Consider the following 13,700-nt stretch of genomic DNA (forward strand, 5'->3'; position numbering starts at 1 on the left):
AGGAGTGACTTCCACCCACCCGGCCCAAAGCAAGGGGACCTGCAGAAACTATTTTCAATAAAAACTAAACCTGAAAGCATATTTTCTTCCACTTCAGTACAAGCAGTTCTTCCACCAATTGTGATATCTTTCTTTATGAATTTTGATTTACCTTCTTTAGCTACCGATGGGAAGGGTGGTGATGGTGATGTTAATAAAGGCCCCAGTAAGAAATGGACCTATGACTTTAAAACACCGCCATTTCATTGTTAGCAACGGAAGAAGAGGTAGGATGTTACTGCACTGTGGGGGACACATATGTAGTAAATAACCTGCTGGTAGTTTTTTGCAATGTTTCTCAAGCTGTTTCCTATACCCCAGGACATGGCTCTTTCAAAAAAGCACTTGCAAGGTGCAATTGCTGTCATCTATTTACATGTCCCTGCTTGTTTTATCCTTTCAATTAATGACTTGCCATCGCAGGCACAGCTTGCGGTGCGTTACAAGGGATTGCGGAAGAGCTGTGTTGCATTCACTGTTATCGTCTCTTCATTTTAATATGTGAGATTTGACATCTTTGTGGGATAAGGCAAAATGATATTGCTACTTAGACAAGTAAGAATCCCCCCCGCCATTCCTCATGTTTTGACCAAAAAAGAAAGCAATTAGTTTTTGCCCCGCACACATAAACGCTGTAGGGTTTTTAAAAAAAGACTAGTGAAACAGAAACTAATTCTTTTTTCCAGTAATGTTCACTAGTAGGTAGATTTATTTATGTAAAGCAAAGAGAATAATTGGTTTTTCAATTTACACCCTCTCCTTGTCTCATGACACTCCGCCCATTCTCGGCCTTAGTCGCTTAATTATAAAAAGTCTCAAAGATGCATGAATGGAGCAAAGTCGTTGGTTTTGTTTTATGCATATGAGCCGTGAGTTGGTTGAATTTAAACTATACTGTAGAATTCAAAGACTACCCGCTTCGTCTGGCATATCAGTATACAAAAGCAGTGTGCATTCACTCCAAGCTTAGGCCAACAGAATGCCAAAATAAAGCTGCTTAGGGTCACTTGGAGGTATGCGTTTAAAATGATGATGCATCCTAAGAGGCGAAAAAGCCATGCCAAGCCACATCAGTCTAAGACTTGGAGCGTCGATTTGGCGCAGCTTCTTGCCTCTTAAGATGTGTGTGCCATTAACACAAGATCCCTCCAAATTGCCCGCAAGCAAGCTTATTTTGCCTGTCTATTCAGGCCCTTCCTGAGCGAAAGAAGTTGTGGTTTTCTTACTCCTACGTTTCCTTAACTTCCCTTCAGGGAGTAAGCTGACGCAAAGGAACCCAATGGCAACATGGGGAAGGTTCTCTATGGTCCTGCTCCACTCTGCTGAGCTGGATGAGACCCCTTGAGACCACCTATATCCTCAAAAACAACTTGCTGCCACAACAATGACTAACTTGTCACCCCCAGCAATGCCTTGGGAATTGCTGGGGCTTCTACTGGTAAACACTACAATCAGAAACAGACATTAGGCCACGCTAAGGGCCGTTAAAAGGACTGAAAAAAGAGGCCAGAGTAGTGAAGAAAAAGGTTTTATGAAGTAAAGAAACCTTAAAGGTAAGACCTGGAGGATCAACTGGAAACTTTATTTTTGCTTGGAAAAAAAACAGAAACTACAATTTTTCTGTGTTAAAAGCAATGATTATAGCAATTGCTAAAAAACAGTTTTGGGGAAACTTTCATATATTTTTTGTTCCAAACACAGCTGTGAAACTTTCTATTTTAGCTTTGTGTTTTTAACTTCCCTCAAGTTGACCAAACTCATGGGGGAACTGCCAAATGAACATCTCCAAGGACCACTGTCCTCACTGCACTGCCCCGGTCCTGTAACATTCAGGCCTGTGATATTTCCTGATTCGCGTACAATCCATCTGGTGTTGGTATTCCCTCTTTCTGCTGCCTCCATGTTTCCCGCTATTGTCTTTTCTAGTGGCCATCCTCTTCTAGATGTGGTCAGGATTATGACAGCCTCAACTTAATCATCTTGACTTCCAGGGAGAGTGTGGGCTTGATCTGCTCTAGCACCCATTTGTTTGCTTTTTGGCCATTCATGGTATACTTGGCTCTTCTTGATTACCACATTTCAAATGAGTGGTTTTCTTCTGTTTGTTCTTTGCTATCAGCTCTCACATCCATACCTGGTGTTGGAGAATAGCAGGACTGACTATTCTTAACCTTTTCGTGTTCAGTTGTATATCTTTAACTTTGCATCTTGTCCCGTTCTTTTGTGGCTGCTTTTCCATTTCTATTCTTTTCTGATCAATTGACTGCGTCACCTTTCTTATTATTTTTGATCCAGGTAGTAGCTGTTTTACTGTTTTCAATTTCCTCATTTCTAGATCGAATTTATAAGATCCTCTGTGATTATTATTATTTTCTTTTATGTTTAGCAGTAGCTTTTCTTTGACTTTTTCTTTTATTCTTCCTTAGTAATTTTCAAGTCTGTGATGTTTTCCTCTAGAGTGTGGTGTCATCTACTTATCTGATGGTTGATTTTTGTTTCTTCCTCTTCTTTCCTTGCTTCTTCTTCTTGAGTTTAACCTTGCTCTTTGTATGATATTTTCTGTATACAGTTGAACTAGTAGGTGATAGATACATCTTCTTGCCTACCCCTTTTTGCAATTGTGAACAATTTGTTTTCTTTTTTTATATTGTGTCTAACTAGCCTCTTGGCTGATTTTCTCATGAGACTATCAAATGTAGTGGCTCCATTCTTTAAAGTGTTCCATTTGTTTTTTTGTGATCTATGCGTCAAAGGCTTGCTTGTCTATAAACACATGTTGTTTTTTACTTTTGGAATTCTTGGTGCATCTCATTAGCACCATTGTTTGCTATGTGGTCATAGTGCTCTTCCTTTCATGAGCAACTTGAACTATGGGTATTTCTCTCTCCATATTGAGCGTTGTCTTTTGCAGTTTTGAGCATGATTTTTCTTGCTTAGGAATTAAGTCTGTGATCTATTTTGCTCAGTTTTTGTGTCTCCTTTTTTTGTGAATGGGTATATATTTGATTTTTTTCTATCTGTTGATCTCAAAAGTGTTAAAGTTTGTTTGCAAAGAGTTTAAACAATTAGAAAATGAAGATTTCTTCAGTTTCAGTGAGAGCTTGCAAAATATCTTTTCTAAGCAAGAAATAGCTTCCTCATTGTTATCTTTTTGGTTGTTTTTTTTCTTGTAGTTGAATGCTTTGATCAATTTGTCATTGATTCTTACGCATCATGTGTAATGTCACTACCAAGTCTGCCCCCTGTGACATACAAAGAGCTGTTTCTATGTTCCGTTTCCTGTAACCTGGCTGAAATGCTGCATATTTGGTGGCAGGGTCAGAGACAGCAGGTCAGCTTACTAGAACTTGATCATATTGCACTGCCTGCTGTTATACAAGTTCCTGCCTACTCCTCCTTCACTTTTCATTCTACATTTCCATCCTCTGGTGAACAGCCCACAAGAACTGTGATAGGCATAGCAGGCAGATGAGAGTATGAACTTTTCTTTCCTGAACAACAAAACAGTAGCGCAACACAACAATACTTAAAATGCGCACGTTTCTTTTACAACTTTCACTTTGTGTGCTGTTTCTCCACGTGAGATGAATTTTTAAATAAGATATGCAGTGATGCCAATAGTTAGTTACTGTTAATTTTCATTTTAGTGAAAGAACTATCTCCCATTTTTTTTTTTTTTTGCTATTTAAGTCTGTGGTGAGTCGTTGTCTATTATTTGATAGTTTTGCAAAATTGCTTGGAACAGGAAGTTAATGTTCAAATCTTTGATTATCCAAAGAGCATAAAAGACTTGTAAGCTAGGTAAGTTCTTACATACCGTTGATTTTTAGTTTTGGGGTAAATGATATGCAGAAAATGCATAGATGGGGGGAAGTGTTTCTCAATATGTAAAAAATTGGATTGCACTTGTTCCTCTGATAGATTGCACAGACAAGCTGAGTGTTTAATATTCTCTATATAGAAGCTTGTAATCATATAAATCACACATATAAGTTTTTCAAGGAATATCTTTTCTCAATAATATTGAGCTAGAACCCTAAACTATCAGAAAAGTTTAGTTTACACATAGAGGCTGGTTTGGGGCGTTAGACCACCTTGTCGTATCCTACATTTGTTTTGGTGTTTGCTGAGACAGCATTTCTGCCATCTTTTTGTTTCTTAGCTTAGTTAAAGCTACCTGAATCATTTTAAATCCCAGAAGTCTTTGCTTTCCTCTCTTAACATTGCAAATCTGGTAGAAAAATCTTCACCTATACACTATTATATTGCTGGGATCTCAGGTAAGAACTAAAAACTTATGATGGATCTGCCAACGTTATCTACAGAATTCCTAAACTGGGTTGTAAACAATACCTATTAAACTGTATAGAATATCTGCATTATTCATAAGATAAAATTATTATCTACAACTGATAACTAGAAGGCTTCTCTGCTACTTGTTGATGTTTAGTGGATCTTGCAAGCGATATTTTAATAGATTATCATCAGCACGTTGGATAACCAAAGATTTATGTACTTCCAACATTCTGTTAATATAGTAGCCAATAGTGCCTATGGAACAGCAAATTAATGCTATGTTTCCCCAACACTCATATACAGATCACAGTACTCAGACTGGAGGGAACATATATCCTGTCAGACAAATAGCCTGTAGTTTAAATTTGTTTAATCTTTTTAAAAGATGTTAAAGCTGTTTGCCATTCTATATTCTGGTAGTAATGCTCTTTAACTGAATTTTTCTTATGTATGAATTGTGAGATTTTTTTATAAACACGATTTTATTCCTTTATAAAACATGATTATTAAATTTATTATAGTTCCTCAGCACACTGGAGACTCCATAAGAAGACAAAACAAACAGGTTATGCTCACCAGGACTATTGCTCCAATTCAGACAGTGGGTGTCTCAACAAAGATGAGAGTTGCCAAAAATGCAGTGTAAATATGCAGGTGCAGTTATGTGTGATGGGGTTCATTTCAGTTGGTGATGATTAAAAAAAGAAGTCTTCTCATGGTTATAGTAGAAAGCAGGAGTGGGTGAGGAAGGAAATGGGTTATTAGTTTGTAAGAGAATTTTGCCTTCCCATAATTTTCCTTCATCTCTAAATTTCAGCACTGCAAGAGTGAGAATGAAAATTATATATCTTACAACTCTTTATTTGCCGATTTCACTTCCCTTGGTAACTTTGTTTGCCCTGTTTTCTTTTCAGATTTGCCTCAGCTTTATTTCAGATTTCTCACTGAAGTTTACTGCCTGCTAAAGATATGGGGACTGAAAGAAAATTCCATTGAGGATTCTTTATTTAGGGGAATGACCAAATTTTGCTCCCTGCTGTATTTATTCTCCTGTGCTTTACCACACTTATCCACTTTATACTCCAAACTGAATTTAATGGATTTTTCATTTGTTGGGTTTGGTCTTGTTGTAGAGAGGGTCTTATTTCTTCAAATTCTGGGGGTCACATTATGGATTATGAGGGAGTGCTTGAGCCATAGTTCCTTCTCTCTACTGATGCACATTCTTTACCTTGTGTGAAATTACCTACAACGTAACAAAATATGCCCCTTTCGCAACTGGTAATGTATTTTTGTTTTTTTACTCTGTGCCTTCACCTTGTGTCCAGCATTCACTTAATGCTAGAGAATGATTTGAATTGGCTTTTATTGGTTATTAAGAAAAGTTTGCATTGCTCTCTGTTCTTATCTACCTGGGCCCCTGTTGTTTGGCACAAGAGGTCTAGTTTTGCTAAGTCATTAACATTTTCCTTTTTCCCTGGCCATCCCATTTTAGCTCCTTGCAGACACCCTACTACTATTATATTTTTATTTGTGCTTTTTCTTGGTTTGGATTCAAGTTGTCTTACATCGTTAAAACGACAGCCAAAAAATATACCTTGTTGAAGTTTTGTTTTTGCTAACTGCTGTCAAGCCAACATTTTAGGCCACTGCTTCCCAGCTCCATTTATTTCAGTCTATATGTTCACCTGTACCTTCTTCACTTGTTTTCACAATATGTCATTTTGTTTGTTTAATACCATCAAATTGACTTCAAGTTTATTTGACCATGATTGGGGACCTCAAGTCCCCTATCATCTATCACCTGCTTAGGTTTTGCAGATTCAGGCCAGTCTTCCTAATGGTCTCATTGGAATGTGTTTTCCTTTCCACCCTTTCTATCCACCAGTCATTTTTGCTTTTCTAATGAGTCAGATACATTGGTACCCGGGATACGAATACCCCGGTTACGAATTTCCGGGATACGAAAAATCCCATAGGAATAATTGTTCCGGGTTCAATGTTTTTTTTTGGGTTACGAAAAAAAATTTGGTGCTTTTTTTTTTTTCGGCTTTTTGCCACTAATCGCGGCTTTTCCCATTTCCGCTATGGCTTTGGCTTGCGATGCTTTTGGGTTACGAAGCGGCGGCGGAACGAATTAATTTCGTAAACCCGATGCACCATATTTTCATAAATGGCAAGGTACAACAGGTTTTTAGGTCCAAACAGCCCTAAAGTTTACCTTTCCGTCTCAGCCAAACTGCCCAAAATGAAGCTGGGGCAGCCACAGAACTGCTTCCCTGGAGTTGCAGAATCACATGCCATGGCCCCAATCCACCCCACGTTGGCCCAAATAGGAGTGTAAATCTGCTTCTATTTGGGCCAGTAAATGGTGGCCATGTTGCATCCCCGGCGCGTCCTTGTGCTCAGGGTGGGGGGTATGGTCAAAACCCACCCCTCTGTTGGCTTGAGCCCCCCAGTCTCTGACTGGGTTTCTACTGGGCATTTGAGGGGCATGTGTCATCAAAATGCCACACTCCCAATGACACTTGGAACTGGCTTTTCTGGCCGTCTGTTTTCTGCCCCTTATTTCTAATTTCCTGACTGCGTTCTCAATTCTGATATCACGAGTCAAGTATGGAAATCTTGAAGTATTTCATGTGTTCTTTATGTTGCTTTAAAATTATATATCTCTGTGTCATATTCTTTTTTTTTTGTTCAACTGTTAAAATTACTTTGCTCTCTTATTGCTTTCTTCATTCATGGTTCCATTGCTTTAAAAATATTTTTGCCCTCTTGTGTCGGGGCAACCAGCCTTCTCACTGCACTCCCTCTCTAGGTGGGGCCGCTATCTGGTGTGAAACCCAAGTCTGCCTGTCTTTTCCTCTTTTTTTTTTTTTTTTTTTTTTTTTTTTTTTTTTCTTTTTTCCCAGAGAGTGGTTTGGTCTAGTGGTAAGAAAAGAATAGGTCTCATTTGCCCCACCTACTGGCCATCTTCTTTCCACTGAGCTCCTCGTGTTTTACAGGTACATTAATGATTATCTCCTTTTTGTTTTTTTTTTCTTTTCAAAAGAGACATTTTAGGGAGCAACATGGCATGTGGGTGGTGTGTCATGGTGTCAACCCCTTGGTGTGACCGTGCATGCTACCCCCCCCCCCCCTGCCTCTAGTGATTGCCTCTTCACTAGGCCGCAAGGTGAGAGGCTTTTCAGTCACTGCCTAGCCACCATTTTGTTTGCTCAAGATACTGGGTGACAATGGGCAGCAACCAAGATCGGTTGTTTTGATATGTTCCATAAACCAATAATTTAATATCAAGAAAATATGTGTAGGGGGCATATAGTTGTCAATTCAAGAGAAAAGGGGCAGTACCCAAAAAAACACCTGTGTGACGCTGCTTTATGTCTTTTTTGCAAAACAACTATCTCTTTGAATACTGATAAAAATGGAGGCAGAGGTTGAAGCATTTTACTTCATTTGATGTTCTAAATTTCATTACTCATTGCAGTTTCTAGGAGGACACGGTTGGCGTAAGTTAAAAACTGAGGATCAGTCTGAATTCTTTTCTTGTACCTTTAATCTTTTTTATTCTATATTGTTAAATTTGATGGTCTGCACAAAGGGTGGATTAACGTCAAACTTCCTGCCAAACGTTACATTTTATTAGTAATGAATGGCCATACCTTTTAGTAGGAAATTACTTTTACAAACCAGTGTGACTGTCGTCTCCTCCTTTGGGATATAGGTCAGCTGATATGTGTCTGTGAAGAACAAGCAGTTTGGAGTTAAAAACCAGGCAGAATCAATGAGAGAGTTGGGTCTGTGACGCATCCAGGATTGAGTGTGTCCCTCTAGTAAATCTTTGGTGTAGCGTATTTTTGGACTCATTGGTATGCTTTAACCACCACATTTTCAGTACTTCCAGGTAAATGCAAATATTACACATTTATGTAGGTTCCGCAGTAATTCATTTGATAGAAACAACTTTATAATCCTGGAAGTCCCCAAATCTCACTTCTTGGAACACTGCATGCCTTGTGGTGTTTCATCTGTTGACACTCTCCCTGTTAGATTTCAGAAGAGCCTGTTGGTTAGACTAGGCCTATTACGCCAACATTTTTTTCATGCCTGGCATTTTGCCTGGGAAGCTAACCGGGGGCGTTGTAATCCCTGCCACAGGCAATATATGACTATCTGCTTGATATGGGGTATTTTGAAGTTTTCAGTCTTTACATTTTATGTACATATTTCAGTGAGAAAGGCTAAAAGACTATACATGGAAACAAGCTTTGATGGTGCTAAATCAGAGCAGTAATACTGACCAATAACTAATTTTTATTTTGTTCATGATACCTTCTTCATTGTTCAACAAGATGGTGAAAGCAAAGTAACATAAATTTGAATTAGCTGGGATGCATTTGTGATTTTGCACAGATGGGTTTGCCTCATATGGAACTGTTTTTCAGATTGCCTTATTCTAATGCATTTTAAAAATTATATTCATTCAGAGAAGATCAGAGAAAACTACACTAAACAATACACCATGGTTGCCAGATTGAACTTTTGGGCCTTCAGATCAATAAGATATTTATTTAATAGTGCATATGTAGCAATGCTATTTTGGGATTGAATAATAATGCTATTCATTTTCAAATTCATTTCATTTCACTCTCTTCTGACAAAAGAAATGGTTGCATGCTTGGAAAATGACAGATGCAATTAATATTTTATTTCTCTGCAAGGTTACCTGGGCCTGGGGGATAGGAGATGATGATAAATACCCCAATTGTATGCGTGCAGCAGGTGTACATTTGATAAGTTGTTGCTTGGAGAAGACACATTACCCCATCCTACATGTAGGTAATCATTTTCAGCGCTGCTTGGTTAATCTATAGTGGTTGGTTGATTTTGCTCTGGCTTTTATACAAGAACTCACTCACTAATAGCCAGTCATTCCCGGTACTCCTCAGACATTGGCCACATATATCCAACAAAAAATATTTATTGTGGTTAGTATCAACTTATTCATCTCCTTTCCACTGCTGTGGATGGAAAATTGGTACTTATTATCACTGTATCCTTAAAAACTGTATTGTGAGGTTTAAGTAAAAAGCATCTTATTGCCTTGTTCACTGCCAAAATAAAGCTTGCTTCGGGTCTCTTTGTAGGTGTTTGTTTTATGTCATGCATCCTAATAATCCGCGCTGTCCCAAAGCTGCACTCCGGTGCTTAGGATGGAGTGTGGCTTTTGGCGCGACCTCCGGACTCTTAGGACCCTCATTTCATGCTATCCTCCAAAGGACCGAAGCACTTTTATTTTGGAGTCTGTTTAACAGGCCTAGTTTAGGAAAGTGATTTCCTTTTAGATGGACTTTTTAAAAGTTATGAATTTCTTGATCTCTGTTCTAGAATTGTGCTTTTAATTTTGCAGAAAGTGGTCGTGTTTTTGAAAGTATATTTTTTGTGTGGAATGAATAATTTACTATATTACACAACTTTTTCGGCTCATCCTTAAATGGGCAATATTAGCAATAATGTTTTGCAGCTGGTGCACAAGCACTATTCGTATGTTATCATGTGGCATTAAATAATCTTTAATGAAGTCAAAATTTTCTTTGCATATACTTACTAGGTTGGTAGATGAAGGGAATGCTTGGTATAGTATATCTTGATTTCAATAAGGCTTTGACAAGGTTTCCCACTTGGGCAGAAAATAAAATGCACATATAATGTGGGGACACCTGCTGAATGATGTACCTGTGAAAGATTCTTGGAGTCCAAGTGACCACAAGTTGTAACATGAGTGAACGTGTTTGATGCGCAGCTAAAAGCCATGCAATTTTAGACTGCTTCAATAAATATATGTCTAGATCAGAGAATATGTGCCACTTTATTTTGCTTTGGTCGGCCCCACCTGGTATTGTGTCCTTTTCTACATCCACAATTCAAAGGCATTGAGAAACTGGCATTCCAAAGGGGCGACTAAATGGGAAGGTCTGGAAACATTGCCTTTTGAGGAACGGCTTAGGGACTGGGGATTTTGCCTGGAGAAAGCAGTTAAGATGGTGATATGATAGCTCTGTTTTAATACTTGAAGGATGTCATATTGGAGGGAGCAAGCTTTTTGTTTTTGCTGCTCCAGAAAAGGACCGTAACAATGGATGCGCTCCAGAAAAAGAGTTCCACCTCAACTTAGAGGAACTTGTCTCAGTAAGGCTGTTCGACAGTGGAACAACTCCTCGGAGTGTAGTGGAGTTCCTTCCTTGTAGGTCTTTAGCGAGCAGGATGGCATCTGTCAGGGATGCTTTGATTTGGATTTTTCCTGCATGGCGGGGTTTGGACTGGATGGCCCTGTGGTTCTTCCAACTTATGTTCTTTATTCTAAAACATTTTGTGTGAAACTATTATCTGAGTGCTTCCTCTTTTCTTAAAAACACAATGGCTGTTTTTCACTGTGATAACTTCAATTAGTTGTGTTGTCTGGATCTACTGAAATTTTGTTTGCTGAATGTAACTAGAAGACACCATTTTGATGAGCATATCCCTTCATCTTTTCAAGTGAAGATTCCTTTGGACACTTGCTTTCTCTAACTCTTGAGGCCTTTTTTCTGGGTGCTACCTCACTGGTGGGAGGCAATAGGATATAAGTAGCTAGGAGAGAACAGCACTTGAAGGAAGTTGAGCAGTGGAACCTAGAGTCACAACAGCAGTTTGCTGGCATGTCTCTATTACTTTTCTGCTTCTCCATAACCCATGCTGCTGGAAAATGGTTTATTAGTGGTAGTACAATTTTGCTTTTATCGTTCCATGGGAGGAGTTCAGTATGTTTTGCAGCAAGTCTATTAAAGGACGTGAATTAAATACCAGTGCAGTTCAGATACATATATTCCAAACTATTGAAATGGAAGTTTGCTGTTGTGTCTCTGACACTTGGATCAAACCCCTATTTGCTTATTGTGATTTTTATTTCCTTTCTTAATAGATGTATTGTTATATTTCTTTCATATGACATTTGTAAAATTCTATGAGACTACATACTTCTACCTAGAAACGTGAATTTCAAATAGTAAAAGAATTCTGTACCTAAATCAAACTCAATCAGGAGGAGATTGCAGTCAAGAAATCAAAAGACTAGGATTGGGAAGGGCAGCCATGAAAGAGCTAGACAAGTTCCTAAAGAGTAAGGTATTACCACTGAAAAAACAAAAGTTGAATTCTCCAAGCCAGTATTCCCATCATCGTGTACAGATATAAGAGGTGGACAGTAAGAAAAGAACACAAAGAAAAATCAATTCATTTGAGGTGTGGTGCTGGGAGAGTGCTGAGTACCATGGACAGCCAAACAGATGACTAAATAGATCCTTAAACAGATTAATCCAGAGTCTCCCTAGAAGCCAAGGCCCCATATAGACAGGCCAAATAAGCTGCTTCGGTCACTCTGGTGTATGCTGTGAAATTATGCATGTAATCCTAAGAGTCTGGAAATCACGCCAAAGCGCTCCAATCCTAAGGACTGGAGTGTGGCTTTGGCACAGCTTCCGGACTCTTGAAACGCATGCATCATTTAAACAGCATAACACCAAAGTGATCTCAAGCAGCTTTATTTTGCCTGTCTGTATGGGGCCAAGATGATCAAATTGAGACTGCCATACTTTCACCACTCATGAGAAGGCATGACTCATTGGAAGAGACAATAATGCTAGGAAAGGTAAGGGCAGTAGACAGAGAGGAAGACCTATGCTAGACGGATAGATCATTAGGGAGGTCACGGGTATGAATTTACAGGATTTGCGCAAGCAGTGGGAGGATAGGGGGTCTTGGAGATGTGTCATCCACAGGGTCTTCATGATTCATGTCAGCTTGAGGCAATTAACAACAAAATTGATCATATTGACTGACGTTTGTTGCTGTGTTGCCTTTAAGTTGGTTCCGACTTATGGTAGCCTCAGTGCAAACCTATCTGAGCTCTTCATAGCAAGTTTCTTAGGGAGTTTGCCAGTCCATCCGCGAGGATGTGTGTGGACTTGTTCATGGTCACCCAGTAAGTTTTGATGGCCAAGCCAGGATCAAATCCTGGTCTCTAGAATCATAGTCCAGCGCTCAAACACTACATCATGCTGGCTTTTATTTCTTTTTTTATGTGTTCAAGTCAACTTGGAAATTGGTTGCCCTTTAACAGGCATCTCCTGACAAGATTTATTCAAAGGATGTTTGCTATTGCCTTCTTCTAAGGCTGAGACCTGTGACTTGCTGAAGCCCCCCTGGTGGTTTCCATGACTGAAGGATCATTTGAACACAAGTGGTGGCATTATCCAATCTGCTCTGATCCCAGTCTGGAAAAGAGCAGGATACAAATAAATATTATAATAATAAATAAATTCCAGACATTACACCATATTGACTCTCTTTATTTACATTTATAAAGCCAATAATCTGGCAAGTGTAGATGGATTTGTTGTAGTTTTAGTCTGTCTTCTTTGTCTGAGCAGATGGTTAGTTAATAGCAGAGTCTAGTTTATATTACCCCATATGAGTCTCTCTCCTTTGCTGACTGCTACCAATCTGGCTTTCAGACATTTCTTTCTTTCTACTGCCTTTCTACCTTTCTGAATTATTGTCTTTTCTAATGAGCCATGCTTTCTCACGACGTGGCCAAAGTAAGCCTCAATTCATCATCTTGGCTTCCAGGAGAATTCAAGCTTGAACTACTCCAGGATCATTTTGTCTTTTTGGTCATTGACTATATCCTCAGCACTCTTCTCCACACCACATCTCAAATAAGTTTGATTTTCTTCCTGTCTGCTTTTTCACTGTCCAGCTTCCACATCTGGACATGGTGATGGGAACACAGTGGCTTAGGGTGGAACAGACCACCCAAAAAGGGCAGCCTGCCGTGCCTGGATTTTCTCCAGAGGGAACTCAGCTACCAATGGCGAGGCTTTCCCGCGGTGGAAAAGAACCCGCAAAAAAGCGGGTTCTTTTTGCGTCACGCTTGCGACGCCCAAGTGTGCAAATGCGCACTGATTATGTCACAAGACATGAGGTGATGTGTTGGCGCTATGCATCCATCAAGTTGTAATGGCGGTGCCCATGTAGACAGGACACCACCATTTTTAACGCCGCCAGTACGTACTAGGGTTAGGGAGAGTCTGCTGGTGCGCGCTCCCAACCTATAATGCCGTTGCCACGCCCATTTTGCCATCTGTACCAGTCCATCGATTATTCTAACTTTATGCGCTAGTTGTATTCTTTACTCTTTAGGCTCTTGTCTAGTTCTTTCATAGCTGCTCTTCCCTTTCCTAGTCTGTTTTCTGATTTTTGACTGCATCTCTATTCTGATTAGTATTTGATCCAAGATATGGGAGATCTTTGACTGTTCCAATTTC

This window comes from Sceloporus undulatus, chromosome 3 (genome assembly GCF_019175285.1).
Source record: "Sceloporus undulatus isolate JIND9_A2432 ecotype Alabama chromosome 3, SceUnd_v1.1, whole genome shotgun sequence".
Lineage (NCBI taxonomy): Eukaryota > Metazoa > Chordata > Lepidosauria > Squamata > Phrynosomatidae > Sceloporus > Sceloporus undulatus.